Genomic DNA, 15,313 nt, shown 5'->3' with positions numbered 1-15,313 from the left:
TTTTCGCGTGGATTTTATGTTTTGTGCTTTATTATTGCTCCATAAACCATTACCATGTATGTGAAGCTAAGTTGGATGTTTTGCCACGATGGGGTCACTGTTCCCTGTGAACGCAGCCGCAGCTCTGCGCAGGCTTGGGTTCCATGCCAGGCCTGGCACCTTTGCGCTGCAGCACTGCCCGGAACAGCGAATCCAGCGAGAGTCACACGGCCTGAAGGTAGACGTCCCAGGCCCCACACTGCACACCCAGCACTGCCTGGGGACTGGCGCGGTGCTCCCATCTCACCCTGGCATCTGCAGAGTTCAAGGGGGCGCAGGCGCTGCATAATGCTCCGTCCTCGTCCCCGCGGGGCCTCACTGACAAACAGGCATCACTCCTGGGAACCCACCAGCTCTGGGGAGGGCTGTTTAGACTGGGCGGAGGCACCTTACTCTACCCATGCACTGCAGGTCACCCACGACTTGGCCCCAGTAGCCACTACCTCGAGTTATCGCCAGTCCCAGAAGCAAACGGAAGAGGCCTAGGCATCCACAGGTGCGTCCCCCAAGCTCCCGCGCAGGAGAAAAACCGTCACTCCCGCTTGCCTCTCACTGGTCAGGGCGAGTCACATGGTGGCATGACGTCAATGGGGCGGGGCCAGCATCCTCCCGGGTGCCCGCCCTAAGCCTCAGCGGAGCCGCTGGGAGGTGGAGGCGACTTACCGTGGCAAGCCTGGGTGGGTGGGCAGGTGGGTGCCCCTTACTGCTGAGATAAGGCTGTTCAGGGAAGCGGCCTCCTGCCAGTGCGTGATTACCAGGCGTGTCAATCCCAGTGCTGGCTGGGATCCAGGAAAAGGCCAGGAGCAGGGCTTTCCCACCTGCCAGGTGAGTAGGGTCCCCTGGACCACCTGGAGGCCGCGCAGGAGCAGCGATGCTGCAGCCCCGTGCAGTGAACCCACTCAGATCTCAGGCGTGGATTCTGGGAGCCACTCAGCCCCTGGCTTCCTAAGACCTTTCCCACCCCACCCCGCCCCTAGTCTTCCCTTCTAAGACTCTTTAGAAAGGAGCCTGTGGTCAAACTTTGCCCACGCATCTAACCTCCAGCCTGAGCCCCTGGGAACTTTATTACGTCACTGCCTCCTGCATATCTACTGTCCACATTTAAATATTATTTGAACCGTCGTGGCTTTGAGAGGTTAAAGCTTTAAATGAAGAGGAAAATGAACCTTACAGTTCAGCCTCGACTGCCCAATGCCTGTGACTTCTCAGGCATCGCAGCACAAAGATCTACAAGGAACTCAACCAGATGAAACATCTTCCTCATTAGCGTTTATCATTAACTGAGAAAAGAAAGAATTATTTAAAGTATCATTATTGTTTTTCTCCTGAAGGTATGGAACTCCAATTCTCTCCAAGTAAATGTGGACCCATTCGGTTGTTTTTTAAATGAACGCTTTGTCTTTACAATTTGTGCTACAGCAAGCCCTCCTCTTCATTTCTAACTCTTTTTACTGGAGGACCCCTAGAGAAAGTAGTTTGGGGACTTCCATGCTTATTAGATGCACATCAAGCAGGTCCTGTTCACTCCGTCTCAGCTTTTCTTTCATGGCATCAGGGGCAGGATATTATTTGCAAGCAGCCAAGGTAATTACCATCCAGCAGGGTCCAATTGTTTTCAATTAAAAGCTTTACTGCAGTCTTTAGTTTTAATACCATTGTGGCCATCTGCTTTCACTGAAGATGTACCAGCCAAGAGCCCAGGCCACATCTTAATGCCATTAACTCCTGAGAGCCGTTTTCCTCTAGAATGAACTCAATAGTCCAGGGGGAATATGGGGCTGGCCTCATGTTATCTTTGGTGGCCTGGGGAAAGCTATAGGATCAGGAAGGTTCTTTTCAGAAAGACAAGCACTACCTCTTCTTGTCTGAAGTAGTAGGTAATTGTCTTAATTCTCTGCTTCACTTCAGCAGAGGATGCCGAACTGTAACTGCTCCACTGCGCATTTTCCATCCAGCCTCAATATTCTGTAGCCCTATTATAAAATGTCTCTGAACTGTAATTTCCTCAGATGGATCACTTTGTTATAGATATTTTCCATTTTGATATTCAATTTCTATCCAACTCTGCTTAGCTCACCATGATCCAAAATCTAGGTGTGGGTAAATGGTAAGGAGTGACCCAGGTTACCGAATGGATGCTCACACTGCAATGTGAGGTCATTGAACTGTTTTCATGGCTTAAAACCTGCAGGCCATTCCAGTCACAAATTTATTAGGGATTAACTTGAGAGTTTTATTGAACTATCAGGGACAATAGCCCAAGGCCTAGACTTGGAGTTTACAGCACATGTTTTGCCTACTCCTGAGGGTTCACACCGTGCATTGGTTCCACCAAAGCCATTTACATTTCTCCCTTCTCCTTCCCTTCCTCTGCGAGAGGCTTCTTTGCAACCCAGGTGGTCATGGCCCATAACCCTGGCCAATAAGATGGAGGGTACAAGTCCAAGAGGAAAGATTACCTTCTCCCAAAACCATACAGAGGCTCTATGCTCTTTGATTTCCTTTGTCCTTGTGCAAAAATCACTAGCTATGTCAGATCTACCAGTAGGATTTATTGTTTTGGTTTGTGTTTTTTTAAAAAAAATCCTAACTGCTGGAGTAATCAAAACTAAGAAAATGGTCACAAAAGTGTCCAAGGAAACCAGACATATTGCCCTCCTGGTTCCAGAAAGCATTTCCATTTTGAGGCAGCAAAATTAATCTCTTAATGCTCGAAATTATAAGAAAAAAAATTCTGGAAGGAATTACTCAAACTAAAAGAATCTAGAATGCAAAATCAATAATCCCTGTGGCATAGCTATCACTTTCCTACAAATATTTCTGGCTTTCCTTCTGGGAATAAGATGGGCTTGTGCTTCCTTGCCCCTCCAACATGACACATCAGGGTTGTTTGTTACAGCAAAATAACCAATCTGACTGCTACCCCATGCTAACAAACAAACTCTGGAAAATGCAGGGACATTGAGTTGGAGAAAATGATCTTTGAAAAGCCCTGGAAGGCCGGGCGCGGTGGCTCACGCTTGTAATCCCAGCACTTTGGGAGGCCGAGGCTGGCGGATCACAAGGTCAGGAGATCGAGACCACAGTGAAACCCCATCTCTACTAAAAATACTAAAAATTAGCCGGGCGTGGTGGTGGGTAGCTGCAGTCCCAGCTACTTGGAGAGGCTGAGGCAGGAGAATGGTGTGAACCCGGGAGGCGGAGCTTGCTGTGAGCCAAGATCACGCCACTGCAGTCCAGCCTGGGCGACAGAGCAAGACTCTCTCTCAAAAAAAAAAACAAAAACAAAAACAAAAAGAAAAGAAAAGCACTGGAATGTTATCAAGATCACCCAGTGACTCCGATGTGCAAAAAAGTTTAGAAACCATCCAATCAAAGTCTTTTTTTCTTAATTTAAAAAAAAAAACACTCTTTTTATGGGCATAAAAGTATTTATTTCAAAGAGGTCAAAAAGCAATGGCTGGCCATGCCAGGAAAGAAAGCTAAGACGGCTAGGATCTAACTAGGAGGGTAAGTTGCAGCCTATTCATACTGCCCAGATGGAAAGGGGACTCCTATAATATCAGCTTCATACATAAAGGGCCCCACTGTCTGTAACTTCTGTTACCTAATACCATCTCCGTCAGCCTTTCAGCCAAGTATGGCAGCATCTTTCTCGAATATTTATAAGTTGCCTACAAGCACTGAAATTGCTGTTAGAAACTATACATTCTTCAAACATGCACACTCCATTCTGTTCTCTCCAGACTCTGTTCTCCCCAGAATCCTGCTAATTTCTCTACAGTTTCAAGTCTCAGTCAGGGCTTCAGAAGGTTGAGGAACAGGCTACCCTCTGCAGTCAAGTTTGTCCTGGCTACAAAGTCCTGCCCCACCTGCAATCTGCCTCTGCCCTCATGCCGTCGTGACAGACTGGAAAGCACATTGTATTGAATTACCCTTTCTAGAAAAGAGCCAAGTAAGAAATTAGTTATTCATTAGTTCTTTGTGCATGATTTGCCACAAAAATAACACGAACTATTTTTGTAGGGCTTTGACAAACCTGACTAGGGTTAGCCCAACCTGGAATAGTCCCTGGGGAGCCTGCGAAAAACAAGCCACGTGAGCCGTCCTGATGCTAGCTTTCGAGGGCCCTGACCCCCAGATCTCTATCCTCCTCCTCACCCTGCTTCTCACCCCCACCCCCTGCAGTCCTTCCTGTCAGGCTTTTGCAGTTACTCAAGAAACTGTGCACGTAGCAGAGCAATCAGATGCTTTCTCTCAGATGGCTTGGCTAATGGCCACTTCCTGTGGTTGTCAAATGAAAAAAGAAGAACCAGCACATCCCCAATGACTTATTGTATCACTTCCCGTATCTGACTATCTGGCAGCCAGCATAATTTAACATCACTCGTAAATTAAGAGCCTCTTGCGAGGGTGCCACAGCTGAGCCCACCATCCCATTTTGCTGATTAGAAAGAAACCGTGCCAGGACTTCCATTATGAATAGTCATTTCCTAAAATGTAACTCCAACAACACTGACATCTAATCATATATTAAATGAATGAATAGGGGTTCCATATCCACCCTGTGGACCTCTGAGCTCATTCTGAAGATTAAAGCGACTTCCTTTAACGTTCTCCCCACCAGCACCGTGCCTGTAAGGCCAGATTTCACCGCGACTGCTCCTCGCACCCCCCAACCAGCCCTCCAGCCCCCAGGTTATCCCCCACACTTTTCCCTGTCTCTTGGCTTTGCTCCGTTTCACCTCCCTTCATGGCCTGGCCTGTGAGAAGAGTCGAGGTGAGCTCAAGCAAGGACCCTCATTTTGCCCCAACACCTCAGGCCCCCTTCTTGTTGAGACTGGACGGCTCCATCAGGCACTTGGTGCCAAATGGAAGCAATGGAACTCAGTGCTGGCTCTCCATGTCCAGCCAGCTCTGGCAGCAAGCAGCAGAGACAAGCAGGGGCAGGAATCATAAGCAGACCCCTGGAGCTGCATGTCCTCCCCTGGGCAGGCACACAATGGGGCATGCTAAGCAGCTTTGCAGGTAGCAGCCAGCGCTGGCTGCGCCGCATCTTGTTGACCTTAGCAGAGAATTAGCAGAGAATTAGCAGAGAATCCCATTCTCTGCTAGGCTTTCCAGCCAGGCTCACACTTGAAGAAAAAAACCTCCTTGATGCCATAGGTGGTTTTGCATGTGCGTTTGTTCTGTTCTCTTGTTTTTTTTTTTCAGTGTGGGATTGTGAATGAGCACTGGAGCTGGGTCCAATGGCCCAATTTGCACACTGGCTTTGTTTGGTGCAGAGCGTGGCCACGGCCTCAGCAGCCCTATTGGGAAGGGAGCTGTGTTTAGGTAAATCATGACCTCTCTGAGCCTCGGGTTTCCCTCTGTAAAATCGCAACCACACTCTACTGAGCCTTGATCTCTGTTCAGGACTGTGAAAAATCAATGAGACGACACATATAAAAATACTCTAGGAAATGGAAATTTATAGCTGTCATTTTGCTAAAACTTATAAGAATAGATTAGCCCAGTTCTAGTCATAACTTCATCATTTATGAGTTGCGTGTCTTTAAACATGATATTTAAACTTCCTCAACCACAGGAACTTCATACAACTCATGGCTCCTTCCTAAGTTTGCTGTGAAAACTAAAACGAGGTGATGTAAAATACATACCACAGTACTTGGCAGAGAACACGAGCTCGGTAAATGACAACTGCTTTTATTTGTTATTGTTAGTATTTTTATTATCTGAAGAGGACAAAGAAGATAAAAAGCTTGTCCAAAAAAAATAAATGAGATGCCATTTTTATATTTTATGAGGCTCGAAAAGATCAGGGACGTGGTTTCTAAAATGACTTTGATTCAAAAATAAAGACCAGTGTTTGATAGCTTCAGAATATTGTCTAACGGATTTGGGAACTCTGAAAAAAAAATATGAGAACAGCTGACACACTGCAGCTTAAATATAATCAGTCACTGAAATTGCTCTGCAATTTGTTTCAGTGTTTTCCTGTGGATTTCTTTTTTTAACCCTACATGTGTCCTAAATATATAATTATATGGCAGAGTATAATAGCTCATTTGGAGTTATTGAGGTCCATTATATAATCCAGTAGGACCATGGGGCGGGGCCCAGAGGGGGTGGTTTTTCACTTGATGAGCACCACACATGCACTGGAGTAGAAAGTAATAGATGGTCTTAGCCCCAATTATCTTCTTCCCCAGGCCAGTCTCCCAAAAGACAGAGAGCGCACTTTTCTGCCCTACAACCAAATTGTTTTAAATTGCTGTTGTGCATTTGCTTGAGAGGTCAAAAATTCTACATAGATGTAAAATTCCTGAAGGGCAGAGAATAAGTGTGTATGTGTGCATATGTATGTCTCTGTATGTCTGTGTGTCTGTATGTGACTCTGTGTATAACTGTGTGTGCGTGTGTGTGTATATGAGTGTTTCTGGGTGTGTGTGTGTGTGACTGTGTATTAGTGTATATCTGTGAGTGTGTATGTGTCTCTGGGTGTGTGTCTGTCTGTGTGTCTGTATTTAACTGTGCCTGTCTGTGTGTCTGAGTGTGATTGTGTATATGACTCTGTGTGTGTGTGTGTGTGTGTATGAGTGTTTCTGGGTGTGTCTGTGTGAGTGTGACTCTGTGTGTATTAGCCTATGTCTGTATGTATGAGTGTCTCTGGGTGTGTGTCTGTGTGTGTCTCTGTGTGTAAAGTGTGTGTCCCGAAATGCTAAAAATGGTGGCTTGGACACAGCAAACACTCAATTTTTTAACAAATGAATAAATGACACAAACTGCCTCTCCCCAGATACCTTTCCTTTGCATCAATCTATGAAATCTGTGTATGTATTATAACTGTTAGGCCAGACTTGAAAATATACATTTCCTACCACCCTTACTTGGATTTAAAATAGACTTGGCCAGAGCTGTGGTCTTCTAGCAGAGTTAATCACCTCGCCGATATATCCCTGTTGATTAACTGATGGAGTCAATACAGGCTTTTTGTCAATTTCCCTTCCTATTGGATAATTTCTCTTCTTCAAGAGAAATTAGGGCACTAGAGACCATATACTCAAAATCCATTACAGAATTTATTTTTAATCCCAAGAAAAACCAAGACTGATGAAGGCTTTGCTGTGCCCTAAAAGACTGACTCATAAGGGTTGGGGGCAGAGACGCTCACCTGGTCCAGCCCTGCTGCATCCTCATGCTTGCAGGTTCTGAGCCAGGTATTCAGTCTGCTTATTTAAGCCAATTCTATCTGAACTGGGCAGTCTTTAACTTCTTGCATTTAAAGTTTGTGAAGAACTGTGTTTCACCCAAAATACGTTCATTTGCTAGGACACAGCCCCTCTGCCGCATAGGACTCTGTCAGCCCATGGAAATGGGTGCCGCTTTGCGAGCGGGCAAGACGCTTCTCAGCCCACTCCAGAATGCCTGTATCTGCTGACCCTGGAAGTGCTGTCTCCATCAGGCCCAAATCCAGAGAGTCCAATCTGCCCCAAAAAGGCCCTCGCTTCTCTCTGGAATTCAAGAGAACCTTCTGGGTATTCCAGATACCTCTGACCAAGCAAGGGCAAGAGCAACCCCCACAGGGTGGTGTCACATTAAATATGGCACTTGGAGAAATCTCAGCCAAAAATTAGATCTGCAATTATGTCCCTTATTTTCAAGGCTGCAATCCAGGACTAGTCCTGACCACTTGTACCCCTTCTTTCCCAGGAAGCTGCTAAATGCCATATACACCATATTCACAGGGATTCAGCTTTCTTCCTATCGTTGAAAAGGAGCCATCAATGATCCCAAGAGGGGATGAGGCCTAAGGCTGGTGGAGGAGCCCAGGAACAATAGGGGATATGCTCATTGTGGGGAGGCTGTAGCTGTGGGTGAGAGTGTTCATCTTGGTTGCAGAAGGAGGACTGCTCAGGTAGAAGGAAGAGGGAGCTGTCTCAAACCAGCAGTGGGGGGTCTCCGGACACAGCGACATTAAGGTGGGCACATAGGAGGGCTCAGCAAAGGGCATGACCTGAAAGGCTTCGGGGAGGATGCAAGGACTGTGTCCTGGTGAGAAAACCATTGAGCCTTCAGAGTCTTCATGATGTCCCCAAAATATCCCAATGCTGACTCAGATCTGACTGGCATTTGGCAGTCATGGTGTCCCCATGATGACATTTGATAATACCTTCCTTCCCTGCCTTCAGCCATTGCTTGCTTCGAGCTTGCTCTTGATGTCCCTCACTTTTGTCCAAAATCAACTCTCTGCTGCCCCCAGCCCTGGTGGCTTCTCTCTGGCACATGAACTTGGCTCCCGTGCCCACACGCCAGTGGAGTTTGCATAAGAAGCTACGGCAGCCTTTCGTGATTCATTCTCAGGATTCATCCAGACCAGCTCCTCACCCAGAAAGGTGACCATCAGGAGCGGGCGACCCAACAGCGCTGAGTCCCCAACTCCAAGCAAGCGGCCCCTCCACCTCCCCTGCCTCCAGGCCTTGTTCTTGCAGTTCTCCTCCTAGAGCCCCCTCCCTTGTCTTCCTCACCTAACAAAACCCTAACCATCTCCCAAGGCCCAGTTTAGATCGTTCCTCCTCCATGGAGCCTCCTCCGCTCGGCCCAACCAGAGGAGAGGGCTCATTCCCATGAACTTATAGACGCCGTATAGGTTGAGGAAAGAGGCTCTTCAGTTTAGCCCTTATCGGAACAGTTTCTGTGAGCTAGGCGCTCTGCTTAGGACTTTCCGGGAAGAACTAATCGAATCCTCATTGTAGGTACTATTATTAGCTACCATTCACAGTTGGGGAAACTGAGGCACTAAGACGACAATGGACATACCCAAAGTCACCACTGATAAGCAGCCATTCGGGTGCTGAAACCCCAGCGCACTGGCCCTAGCGCTGGGCTCTGCACCACCTCACGGGCCGCCCTCCTGTTCCTTTTCCATTCGACACTCAGCCCCGCGTGGCCTTGAGTCAGCTTTGGAGTTTGTCGTTCTATATGCCCATGTCATCCCTGCAACCAGAGGGCAGGGACCACGGCTCAGTGTCTAGGAATGAAGCCGGCGGGAGTCCAGAAGGGCCTGAGGACTCTGGGTCCTGCCATGAAGCGCGGGGAGGAATCCGGGCAAGCCCTTTCTCTGTTTTGCTTCAAATCCACAGACTAACCAATATTTCTGTGTAGAGGTCCCTTGAATATGTTACCCCCGAGCCCAGGGGTAAACAGGGAAATGGCTCAGTGGCCTAGGCTGTTTGTCACTGTATCTGCATCTCTGTGTCAGGGGACCACACACACTGCAGCTGGACGCTGGGTTTCTGTCCTTGCCACACACATTCCCTCCCAGGGCCATAGGCTTTCCGCGGGAGCAGAGGAGGGAGTTGCTAGGGCTAGGAGACATTGGTCTTAGAGGAAAACCAGTCTACACAAGAATAAAAGACTCAGCCAGGCTCGTTCTAAAGCCCACCGCTCAGGACTGAAGTTGGAAGTCAACAAATAAAACTGCCGTGTCCCGGGTCTCCGGAGGCTGCAGTGGAGGACGGCTGGGTTATTTGTGCTGAGAACTGATCCCCTAGCAGAACTGAACAAGGCTGCACGGTGATGGAAGGGAATCCCGGTTAATGCTGGGGATTTCAAACACATCAGGAACAGGCGGCGGAAGGACAGCAGGCAAGTCCACAAAGACCAGATGCGCATCCTTCCTCAGCGGGAGAAGTTACAGGAGTTTCCTTCTCCAACTGATTCTACAGATTCCTATCGTGCAGCAGCCTCCATTTACCAAATTGATCCCATCAGAAACGTAGCAGGAAATACTGATTGTGAATCAAAAGTCATCCCCCTGGCAGGCCTAACTTCTACTTTTACCTCTACTTGACATTTGCTTCATGATTTAATTTACCTTTTCCTATTCACCCTTCCTTCTCTTGTTTACCTGGCTCCCAATTGAATTGAGCAGCTGAATTTTCATTATGCAAGTCAGAGGTCTGAGGAAAGTGTCTGAGCTTTGAATTCCTGCCAGCAGGCCCATATCTGTTCTGGTTCATTCACCATAAAATCATGAATCCGCCTGACCCGCACTGACCTGCTCCAGTTAAAACAGGCATTAACAATGGGGGAGAAGATTCATAGATAGGGAAGGGGACTAATTTTTCTGCTAAGCTTCACTCACCCTCAAGGACAAAAACAGTTCTGCAACAGCTTCTCTCTGCCTGTGTCCATTTGGAAACGAAGCAGATCCCAGGCAAAACCATGAGTTTGGCCCTAATCACCTGCCTAAGATCCAGCTTCCTCTTATCATCTTAGGTGCCCCCCTTGCTCTAGCCCAGAGAGGAAGCACAGGCTGGCCCAGGGGGAGCTGAACCCCCGTAATCCACAGCAACTCCTCCAGAACTCCCTGCAGTGACTACTGCACATCATGCCACTCTGAGACACGGTCACGAGACAAGTGCCCTAGTGTCTTCCTACCCATAACCCCTCCTACACAGAAGTGCAGGAGCTGCCAGTGGGATGATGCAGCCTCCCCTTCAGAGGCCCACTGCCCTGCCTTCCAAGCCCTTCCCATCACTGGGGCAATGAACCTGGCCTCACCACACTGTGTGCTGCTGAGACGTGTTGTCTGCTCATTGCTCCTTTCAGAAAAGCCTGTGAGAGAGAGGAAATGAAACAGAGATGGAAGGAAATGCAACCCTGGTGAGTGAGCTTTCTCCTCTGCAGCCTGCAGTCTCTGCTGGCTAAGAGTCTGGGCACTGGCAGCTTTGCAGGGTTGAAAAATGCCAAATGGTTCTGTGACCCAAGATGAAATGGTGATAACAGGGTGGCTCTAAAGAGGGAGAGCCTCAGCAAAGAAAAGCCTGACCCCAATCCTGTCTCAGTTACCTCTCCTGAAGAGTTCTTGGGCAGATCAGGGAAGCCAGCCCAGCAGGCAAAAATCAGAATACAACTGTTGCCTTCCACCCAAGCCCATTTTTTCAGACACCCTCAAGGGGCCACTATTACATTGAGAGAAAGAGAAGATGGGAAGAACACAGAAGCCTGGGGCAAAAAGTACACAGAGAGATCAAGCTCAAAAACTGTCCAGATAAGACTCCTGGCTGTTTCCTACACATGGAACTGGCTAGAGAAAATAGACTGAAAGACGTGTATGTTTTGGGGTAGATTGCATTGCCAAAGAAATACAAACTGATCTGTAAAAGCCTGTGACTCTCTAACCAGTTAGAAACTCTTGATTCTCCAAACCTGCAGGAAATGGACTACAAAAGCCATTAGTCCCAAAGAAGAGCATGGTCTCCAGGGCACATGCTCCATGTGGACATAGAGGATCACGGGCAAGGAAGCATCTCTTAGAGTGCAGAGTCTCATTGCAAAGAGCCCAGCCCACTGCACCTCCAGAGAGCAGGTGTAGCCAGGAGGGCTCACCAACACGTATTCTCCAGTAGGATTTGAGCGTCACAATGGACAGTAATTCCTGTGGGTTTCTCCATTCTCCTTTTATTCAGTGGGAGTTTTGCTGAGGTTATCTGCTCACATATCCTGGTTCCACAGGGCATCAAGTGAAGGTGGGCCGGCAGGCAGGAACCTTATTAAGTGGGATGCAGTCTGTGAATTTGATTTTGAAGTTCTCTTTCTTAGGAAGGTGTGAATGTGTTTGAGAGTGGGGGAAGAAAGTACATGGATATTTGGGTTGCCAAAAGTGAGAACTGTGACAGAGACACTTAGTTATCACTTGATATCTATTCTCCCCCTTCTTCTACAGTAATAGAACCCACAATTTTTAGATGGGAACATGAAATTCAAGAATAAAGACCACACATCCCAGCTCCCCCATAGTTAGAAGTGGTGAGGTGACTAAGCTCTGACCAAGAGCATGTGAACAAAAATAATGTGTGCAGCATCTAAGTTGTGTCTTCCCATTAACCAAGAGCAAGAATATGGACATGGTAGTGGAACACCCTGAACTTCACCAAAGAAACCAGCACCTTAGGGATGGGAGAGCTACAGGGTAGAGACACTTGGGTCCCTGACACCTCAAAGCCATGACATCAGCCCTGACCACTCATGCCTGGCCTGTTATGTAGAGAGAAGGAACTTGTGCATGCCACTATGTCTCAACTTTAGCAGCCAAACCTATCCTATCTAATAGAACATTGAAATCTAAACATTGAGTAAATCTCCTAAAAGGTAGAGGAGGGAAGGAAGGAAGGAAGGGAGGGAGGGAGGGAGGGAGGGAGGAAGAGATAGGAAGATTAAGATATATAAAGTAGAGGACGGGTTACAAGATCCAATGTCCAAATAATAATAGTTCCAGAAGACAGAGCAGAGAAATGGAGAAGAAATCATCCAAAAAAAATTCAATAAAGGTTTTTCAAAAAATGAAGAACACATGTTTACAAATTGGAAAGAACCATTGAATGTCCAGCACTATGGTGAAAATAGATTCAGGAAGAAAATAAACAAAAAACAGATACGGTACAAAGCATCAAAAGATCAAAATGCCATCCAACTTCTCACCAGCAATATTGTAAACTGGAGCAAATCCCTCACGGTGTTAATGGGAAATTATTTCTAACCTAGAATACAGTAACAGCCAAAGCATTAATCAAGTATGAGGATAGAATAAAGATATTTTCAGACAAGTAAGTTCTCCAAAGATGTACCTCCCACTACATCTTTTCATAAAGTTATAGGAAGATGTGTTCCATAAAATAAAGATTAAAGTAAAAAAAAGGGGGGAGGGAAGACATAAACTAGGGTCTGGGAAACCAGAGAGCTGAAACAAGAACGAACCAAGGGTAGTTCCCAAAAGGCAACAAATAGTTCAAAAATGGTAGCTTTGTGGCTGGACAGGTGGGCATCAGTACAGTTTGAAGCAGGTCAGAGTGCTCCACAGATGGGCTGAAGATGAAGCTGATAAACTTTCTCATGTGTCTGAGGATTGCTTTAATTTTTGTAGGTACATAGTAGATGTGTATATTTATGGGGTGCATGAGATGTTTGGTGACAGGCATACAATGTGAAAGAAGCACATCATGAAGAATGAGGTGTCCAACCCTTCAAGCACTTATCCACTGAGTTGCAAACATGTTTAAGGGTAATGAGAGAAGATTTCTATGGCCAGGGGGCAGTTGTAGCACAATTGGTGATAAGTACCTAGAAAGCTGAGCAAATGTTTTAAAAAAGAGCCTGAAGGTGTGCTTACGTGTAGTAGGACAGGAGGGTGTTAAAAAAATAAATAAACCCTCATCCTGCACTGTATGAAGTCAATGAATAATGCCTAATATTAACATAAAATGAGAAATATTGATATCAATTTCTTTCCTCAGAGAAACAAAGGTAAATACCAAAAGGATCAGCTAAAAGGGTTGAAATTCGTTGTTTCTGGGGAAAGGAAAATGGGAAAGAAGTAGGAGCTATTTGACTCATTAAGCTATGCAGCCCTATGATCTGATGTTTAAAAAATAGGAAAGAATAAAAAGGGAAGGGGAGGGAGGAAGGAAAGAGAAAAGGAAAAAGGAAAGGAAAAGAAAAGATGAAGAGAAAAAATAAGAGGAAAAGAAAGGAAATAAGAAAGAAAAGCATGTTAGCAGCAGGGAGTTTTGAAGAGCAGTTTGAAGAGCAATCAGAGATGGACCAGGCAGCAGTGTGAACCCCCATTCATTCTCATCGGACTTTCCACAGCTTCCAAAACTCCACCACATTCAAGGAGGCTTTGGAGTTGAAGTGAGGGATTGGTGGTGGTGGAGGTGCTGATCCATGAAATTGGCATCTAAGTGGTAGGACTAGGACCCATCCAAAGGAGCCAAGTGGCATAAACAAGGTGCCATTAAGCAATAACTTGGAGGTGGTCAGGTATCTCAGAGTCATGTCTACACTCGCATTGGGTTCCAGATATACCACTGGCTTACAAAGTCTTCATAACTATAGCTCACTTCTCCAGCCTCAAAGGTCATCAGCACAGTTTAAAGAAAATGAAATGGACACAGAAACATACTCAAATATTTACTTCAGAGAGTTACTGAAGTTTCAAATGCAGAATATATTGAGGGAATAAATTAGAAAGATTACATTTGGGTCCCATTTTCATTTATTTCAAAGTTGTTTTAGGGGAATAGAAAAGAAATCATTTTTCAGCATGAAAGGAGAGTAAGTCGTGATTAGTATATCATTACTTTAATTAACAACATATTAAATTGTTCAAAATGGAATAGAGGAGAGGACTTCTTATTTACATTCAAAGGCAAATGACCAGAAACCTCCTACTTTAGATAGGCATCTGTTTTCTAACAGTTCTGTGTTAGTCCATGTTTGTGTGACTATGAAGAAATGCCTGAAGCTGGCTGATTCATAAAGAGAAGAGGTTTCATTGGCTCATGATTCTGCAAGCTTTACAGCAACTGTGGTGCTGGGATTTGCTTCTGGCGAGTCCTCAGGAAGCTTACAATCATGGCAGAAGGCAACAGAAAGCCAGCATGGCACATGGCAAGAGCAGAAGCAAGAGAGAGAGCAGAGAGGTGCCACACACTTTTAAACAACCGATCTCATGAGAACCCACTCACTATCACAAGGGCAGCACTCATGATCCATCCCCATGTTCCTAACACCTGCCCCAGGCCCCACCTCCAACATTGGAGGTTACATTTCTACATGAGATTTGGAGGGGAAACACATACAAACTACATCAAGTTCATTGTGAATTCTATCATTCTGCTATAATCTTCTGCTGTGGAAGAACCTCTTGTAACATAAGAAAATGAGTTTTGGGAAGAGATATCTAAAATAAATATGACAAAAAATTCAATGAGATTTAAAAAAAATCGTTATGCATTTGGACAGATGACAGCCAGTAATTCTTAAAATTTAGCGTTTCCTTTTTACCACACTCAGATTTTTGTATTAAAGGGTAGTAACTCACTGAATCAAAAGCAACTCAGCAGGGCCAGCAATGAAGGCTACTCAAGAAGAAAGGAAGGATGGCAATCTATTGGGTTTCTTGGGCTGTCCATCACATCATCCCTTACTGTGCAACAACCATTGAGCAGGCAACGGGAGAAACAAAAAGTGCTTTCCTGTATGGATTTTCATGGACTCAGACTCACGTAGGCATATACAAGCTCTGTGATTACTTTAGTGGCACAATGCTAGGGAATTATCCAGCAGGGTATGGATATCCAATAGGCCTTGGATATGGAATTATCCAACAGGCCTTGAATTCATGTTTATAATTCAATTAAATTTTAATTCCTAATTTATTAAGAGTATTTAAAAGAAACCAAGAATGGCTTTTCAATGTTATAAAATA

At 45.8% G+C, this 15,313-nt stretch overlaps 1 long non-coding RNA gene across 1 annotated transcript; it reads left to right on the top strand.

The window, feature by feature from the left end:
• Nucleotides 1-693: 693 nt before the first annotated feature.
• On the top strand, nt 694-7,664 carry LOC115832506. The gene is made up of 2 exons (XR_004028024.1): nt 694-864; nt 7,372-7,664. It is a non-coding gene; the product is annotated as an uncharacterized LOC115832506 (long non-coding RNA).
• The last annotated feature ends 7,649 nt before the right edge of the window (nt 7,665-15,313 follow it).

This window comes from Nomascus leucogenys, chromosome 3, assembly GCF_006542625.1.
Source record: "Nomascus leucogenys isolate Asia chromosome 3, Asia_NLE_v1, whole genome shotgun sequence".
NCBI lineage: Eukaryota > Metazoa > Chordata > Mammalia > Primates > Hylobatidae > Nomascus > Nomascus leucogenys.
This window is presented reverse-complemented; position numbering and strand designations above follow the sequence as displayed.